Below are 6,642 nucleotides of genomic sequence, written 5' to 3'. Positions count from 1 at the left end.
CAAATTTGGGAAATTTTAAGTCATTATTTCTTCAGATATTCTCTCTGCCCCTTTCTCTTTCTCTTCTTTTACTGGGATTCCCACAATGTGTATGTTGGTCCTCTTGATAGTGTCGTGTCACACTTTTCTTTAATCTTTCTTTCTGTTCTTCAGCCTTGATAATTTCCATTGTCTTATCTTCAAGTTCACTGATTCTTCCTTCTGCCTGCTCAGATCTGCCTTTGAACTTCTCTAGTGAATTTTTCACTTCAGTTATTGTACTTTTCAGCTCCAGAATTTCTTTCTGGTTTCTTTTTGTGTTTCCTATCTCTTTATTGATGTTTTCATTTTGGTCACACATTATTTTCTTGACTTTCTCCACATCTTCCTTTAGTTCTTTGAGCATCTTTAAGATGGTTGTTTTAAAGTCTTTGTCTAGTATATCTGCCATTAGGCCTTTTTCAAGGACAGTTTCTGTTGACTTTTTTCCCCTTTGTTTGAATGGGCCTTGTGATTTTGTATTAAACACTGGACATTTTAATCTAATGATGTGGTAACTCTGGAAACTCTCAGATTGTCCCCCTCCCCCAGGGTTTGATGTTTCTTGTTGTCGTTTTTTGACTGTTATAAGCTGTCTCTGTGCCAAGGATCAGCCTGAGTTGTAAACTTAATGTCTTCTCAGGTCTTTTCTGAGCCTTTCCCTGAGCATGCACAGTCACTTTTAAATTTTCTCTGTATATTCAGCTGTTTTTGAATGTCCTAGTCTTTAAGTTCAGGCTCCCAAAAGAGGAAAAGCAAAAAATGATGGGAGGGGGAAAGCGCACTGGCCCTTTAAATCTTCTGGCATTCACTTCAACCTGAAGGGGGAGGGCTATGAACCAATGAGGGGAGGTGCAACAGCAATGGCTTCACCCTCTTTGTCTGCACCTCTGTGGTCAGCAGTCAGAGCACAGGTCCCCAGTATTTGGGGGACAGGGTCCTTTTGCCCACTCTAGCTCCCACAAGTTGTGTGCTAGCTGCACAGCCTCTTGCCATGTGTCTGGGAGTGGGGATGGGTAACTGCTAATGAGTCAGGAGCTGAAGTTGGCTGCAATTGACTGCAATTTGCCTCCAAGCCTTCTGCCAGAAGTTGCAAGCCTTCAACAGACTCCAGAGTTCCAAAATAGCTACATCAGGTTGATTCTGCCATTGTAGTTGTTGTCTGGGTGGAGAGACAGATTCCTGGTGCTTCCTCCTCCACCATCTTCCCAGACTCCTCCCTTCAGAAGCTGCATTCTGACGGGGGAAGTCAAAGCTTCAACAGAACCTGGCCAGATTCTTTGAAACTGCCTTAAAGTAACAAAAGTATTGCTGAAAGTGAACTTCCACACACTCTGCTATCGAATGCACCACGTGGATTTCCCCGCACACACTCAAGTATTCTCATATACGAGATAAAAAGAGTATGCCACGAAGCTTTGCTGTGACCTTCCAGGCCTCCTCACTGAGCGAATGATGAGAGCCTTAGTCCTTAAGCAAAGAGCCCTGGTTCCACTTTGACCTGATTCTCAGCTTCCCACACTGTCCATCTGCTGCTAATGTGGCTCCTGATTGCCTGTCCTGGGAAGGGCTCCTCCCTCTGTGCAGGACCATAGCTCTGCTCCTCCCCAGAGGAGGGACTATTGCAACCTTCTTTTGGATGATGGACTAACTTTCTGAGTGAAATGCAAGCTGAAAGTAGTGCCCTGCCCTCATGCCCCCTATGTACTTACCTTTGACCTGGTCGGAGTCCAACACACTATAGTGTCGTTCTATGGTTAAATGTCTTTATTCTGCTCCCCAATGATACTGTACAAAGGCTGTGTCCTACAGCATCATCTCCTAATAAAGCACAAGCCCATGTCCCAGTAATTCTCCACAGAGCACCAATCTCACAGCGCCTATGTAAACAACTGCTCAACACAGTTAAAAAAGATTTTTTCAATCAGAAAAGAAAAACATGCTCATTAGAAGAAATGTGAGAAACACATAAAAGGAGAAAAAGGGTATCACTATTCATTTCACCACCGTTAACAGTTGAAATACTGTATTAAGTTTAAAGATTCAGAAAAATATGGAGTAATTAAGTCACTCCCTAAAATATCACGTTAATATTTTGTCATAAAAAGTTTGCAGGGACCTTTAATTTTATAAAAGAAATGGAAGATGGCAAATAAAGTTGAGGTGGCTTTTTTCCTTCCCAGGTCATGTTCCCGGCCCTCCCCAGAGGTAACTACTCTCATGGGGCCAGGGGAGGGGTGGGGAGGGAGGACAGAAGGAGAAAGGTAAGTACAGGAGTCCTACACAGACAGCCAACGAGGAAGCCAAGCTTTGGGCAGCCTCTTGGCAGCCCGCTCAGCCAAGTCTGCTCCAAAAGGAGCCCAGGTACCTTGACACGGGGCTCAGGGTGTCCATCCTGAAGGCCAGGCCTTGAGTCAAAGTGTGGAGTTCCATTTCCCATTTAGCAGTGCTTACGTTTGCCTCCCAGAGCTTGGGATACAAACCATTTGGGGAACAAAAGGGAGATTTGGGTCAGGGCTCGGACCACCAGGGAGCTCCCGAGCTGGCTCTGCTCCTGGTTCAAGGGTAGCTCGCATCCAGGACCCACACCAGGTCTCTGTGGGGTGGTTTCCATGGGCCTCAATAGGCCTACATCAGAATTCCAGAGCAGAGACGCGATCCCCCGAGCAGAAAGTGACCTTCTGAACAGAGCGTGTCCACTTCTGTGTGGGCGTTCCCACGTCTTCCCCCATCCCCTGCCGCATGGACGCTCCTCCCTGACTCCATCACCTTGCTCCCTGATGGGGGGCGCACCTGGGAGCCTGGTCTCTCCTGCAGGCATCAGAGGGGAGGGGCGTTGCCTGGAAACCTGGTGGCGCCTGCTCCTTCTTAGAGGAAACAGACTGTGAGGGACCATGGGGCCACCGCATTCTTTTTCTGGGCCGTCTTGTCCGGCTCCAATTTGTGACACTTCTCCTTATGAAAGAGGGCAGAGCAGCCCCCGCACTCGGCCTCCGTGGAGAGCCGTGGTGAGTGGCTCAGCACTGCCTTTGCCAAATGCCTGGTGTTTTGAAAAAAATCAAGCTCCTTGTAGCTGGCAGCTGGTATGTTATTATCCCCCGGGGAGGGTGTCAAAAGGCCACATTTCTTCTTAGTATGGAATTATCCTCTAATTAAAATTTAAACCAGTTTAGTGAGAAAGACACCTGAAGCCTCAGACTCTCCAAAGCTTAAGAACCCATATTTTACTGCAGACCATGTGACTTGCCCAGGATCATGAGATGAATAAAAGTCACAATGTCTACGGGGCAGCCAATGAATTCCTTTACATTTTGGTCTTTTCAAGTGAAAAACTGAAATGTAAAATATATTACTATTAAAATGTATCTTTTTCATGGATGAGGCACTAAAGATTGCTTATATGATAAACAATATTTTTATAATAATTTTAGATAGCACTGTACTGTTTTCAAATTAAATATACGTAATCCATTTACTTGTTTTTATTTTCGGCCTCTGCTGCCTGCTTATAATAGAAGGGAACTCCCTGGCAGCCCCTAGTTTAATCTCCAATGTCCTGTCCTTTGTGGACCTGCTTCTGGAACTGCTCTTCTTTTCCAAAAGAGAAGAGAGCTTTCTTTCACAGCTCTGAAGCATAGTTTCCAGGGGTAGTAGATTGAACCATGTGAAATTGCCATTTTTGTAAGTCAGAAACAGTGGGTTACTGGTAACTTCATATGGTCCAACCTAATGTTTTGGTCTAAATGAAATCTGTGAGCAAAAATGCATGCCATTCACTAAAAGTTCACCTTGTTTGAATCCTCCTTTGATGGATTTCAAGAAAGTGAAAACTGTTCCAGATGCTTTAAAAGTATTAGCTCTTTTAGTCCCCCCTGCTTAAGCTCATGAAATGTAGCCCTCTTATTAGCCGCCTTTCACAAATGAGGAAACCAAGGCCCAGCAGATTCAATAAATTGCCTTCTCTCACCAGTTAGGATGTGACCAAGCCAGCTTTGGGCCTGGGCAGTCTGGGTCTACAGCTTGTGCCTTTTGCCCTTCTAGAATGTCTTCTCACCAAAGGAAACCGGAGAGTGGAGAGCTGATGGGAGTGGGCAGAGGCAAGGAGAAATAATTTGCATGAATGTCCAGAGGGGTTTGGATATTTTCAGCTAAAGAAAAGGTAAATTCTCAATAGGAAATATAAGAGCTCCTAGTTAGAGCTCTCGAGACTGGGCAGCGGCAGGGCTCGTTTATAGAACAGCAACGTCATCAGGGGCCAAATCGCCTCTATCTTTATGTTCAGTCATCCTCCACACACGGGCTTGTTTGCTAGGCTGATTCTCCTCATGGGCCCCAAATGGCTGCAGTGGTTCTGGGCTTCATATATCAACAACAATATCCAGGCAGAAGGAGGGAATCAACCCTGTCTTATGTCCCATTTTAAGACTGAGGAAACCTTCCCAGGGTCCTCAGAAGATTTCTCACATCTCATGGTCTCACAGCCACGCTTAAACCAATGATTTTGCAAAGGGAATGAGACAGCCATATTGGGTTAGACGAAACTAAGGTGCCCCCTTGGGGCTGGAGAGGGCCCTGGACTGCTCTGAAGGTCAAGGCCACTCAGAGGAGGGGGAAACAAAACTGGGTTCTGTTAGATGGAGGGAGGTGGGGGGTGGCTGCCACAGGTGTGTTCAGAGTTGGGCGGTAGAAAATGGGGCCAAAAGTTTGGAATCGGCTAGAGGTGGAGCCTGAATAAGGACTAGTGTGAGTAAATGAGGAAAGCTTAGGCAATTCAAACAGCCTTGAGTATTCATGACCAATTTTATTGGATTGGTAGGTATGTGATAAGTGCTGTGCAGAGGAATAGAGTAGCACAGTAATTCTCCCATGTTTGGTATGTATTTATTCCTTAATAAAATAATAATCCCATTATATTATAAGACAAGGACATTTCTTAAGCTATACTTCAAACTATATTTTCCAAAACAAAAGAAAATTTAGTTGTTTTACATTTTTTACAAATCTCTTTAATGTCTGAGTTAATAAAAGACAGCTCTCATATCTGCTTCTGCATTCAATCTGTTGTGTTGGTTGAAGTATATGAAGAAAATCTAGCTTCATACAGATAAACAAGAAAGGGAGGAGTATTTTAATAGTTTTTTCAGATAATTATGGATATTCTTTGATGCTACACCAAAACTCGACAAGTGATAGCATTTAAAGGTTACTTACAATGTGGAATCAGAAACTAAACTAATGAAACTTTTATAACATCTTTTTTTTTAATTTTTGAATTTTATTTTATTTATTTTTTTATACAGCAGGTTCTTATTAGTTATCCATTTTATACATATTAGTGTATATATGTCAATCCCAGTCTCCCAATTCATCACACCATACCATCTTAATGGTTACATTAAAATCCATCATCAGTCTATTTGACACTTTGAATGGATATTTTACTCATGAATATCTTTGTAACTTCACACATTTTTTTCATTTGGAAAATATTGGTTTACTGAGTTATGCAGATCTTCTCAATGTTGACATACTTCAAACAATACAAAATAATTCATTAATGTCATCACATAACATATAAAGAAAGTATCCGGAAGCTGTCAAACATATGGTGGTGAATTCAAGTTTTACAGTATTCTAATTTTCCCCTAAACGTTCAGTCTTATCATTGGCAAGAAAAGAAGTGTCAATGTTTTCCTTGAAATAAAGGGCTCACTCTTTATTTCCAACACAATGTCAGCCAAATACCCAAGTCTGAATAATCATGATTTGTCCTCCTGCTGTTCTTTCAAGTAAAAATGGTTTTCCATGACAAAGTAGCTTGCTCAGATCACAAATGAAGCAGTTGACAGGAGCTTTTCTTTGAGACAAACGCCATACTTCACTTTGCAACACAAGGGCTCCCCATTTTGTTGGGGAGAAATACGAAAACGATGTGTATTCAAGGAGTTGAGGTCTGATGAGATTAACAAGTTTTACAGGTTTATCAAGGACTTTCCTAAGTGAAACTGTTTTGTTTTGTTTTGTAACTGCGTGGTGAAGAATACAAAGACAGTACAATTTAATGTCACTGCCTCGATTCGTGCTAAGGTGCCAGTAGTTTTACTCACCTTGGCTTTTCTGTCATCTGTGCAAATGTCAACAGACTTGTTCCAGGATAAACCATGAGCCTCAAAAAAGGTATTCAACGTTTCGTGTTTCCTGCCAAGCAACAAGTTTGTTGTCAGAAAAGTTCTTCAGCTCTTTGTGTTTGTTGCCACGTGTTCCCATGAAAGATCTTCAGTGTTTATTAGCTGGGGCTGATAATGGATTAAAACATGCAAAGCAGCAAACCCAGCCACATCTATAGATTTGTCCCATTGATAAAGCAAAAGTACAATTTCTGCACATGAGAATTCATTTATCACATCGGTAGCCCAAACTTTCATATAACTAGTTACTGTGTCATTGGAAAGTGGCACTACCATGATTTCTCTATGGACTTCATTCTGCAGGCATTCAGCATTGTCAACTGTAAACCTTTTGTAAGCCTTTCAGCTATGGTGTGCACTTCTTCAGCCAACATAGTAAGATAACTTACCTTGTAGGTTGTTTTAGAGGTTTTCTCATTTCTAATGCGAAAATCTG

General features: G+C 42.5%; 1 long non-coding RNA gene across 8 annotated transcripts in view; it reads right to left on the bottom strand.

Moving 5' to 3' along the window:
* Positions 1–4,124: 4,124 nt before the first annotated feature.
* The window catches only part of LOC309651483, a 56,718-nt gene continuing 54,200 nt past the window's right edge, over positions 4,125–6,642 (bottom strand). For 3 of the 8 annotated variants that reach the window (XR_014258168.1, XR_014258170.1, XR_014258171.1), the window contains one exon: positions 5,825–6,314. This is a non-coding gene — a long non-coding RNA (uncharacterized lncRNA). Of the gene's footprint in view, positions 5,109–5,823; positions 6,315–6,642 lie in introns of those variants that run through there. The other 5 variants (XR_014258166.1, XR_014258173.1, XR_014258167.1 and 2 more) reach the window with 5 other exon arrangements.

The sequence above is a fragment of the Balaenoptera physalus genome (genome assembly GCF_965194825.1).
Source record: "Balaenoptera physalus genome assembly, chromosome: 21".
NCBI lineage: Eukaryota > Metazoa > Chordata > Mammalia > Artiodactyla > Balaenopteridae > Balaenoptera > Balaenoptera physalus.
Note: the sequence above shows the minus strand (reverse complement) of the source record. Positions and strands in the feature narration are given on the sequence as shown.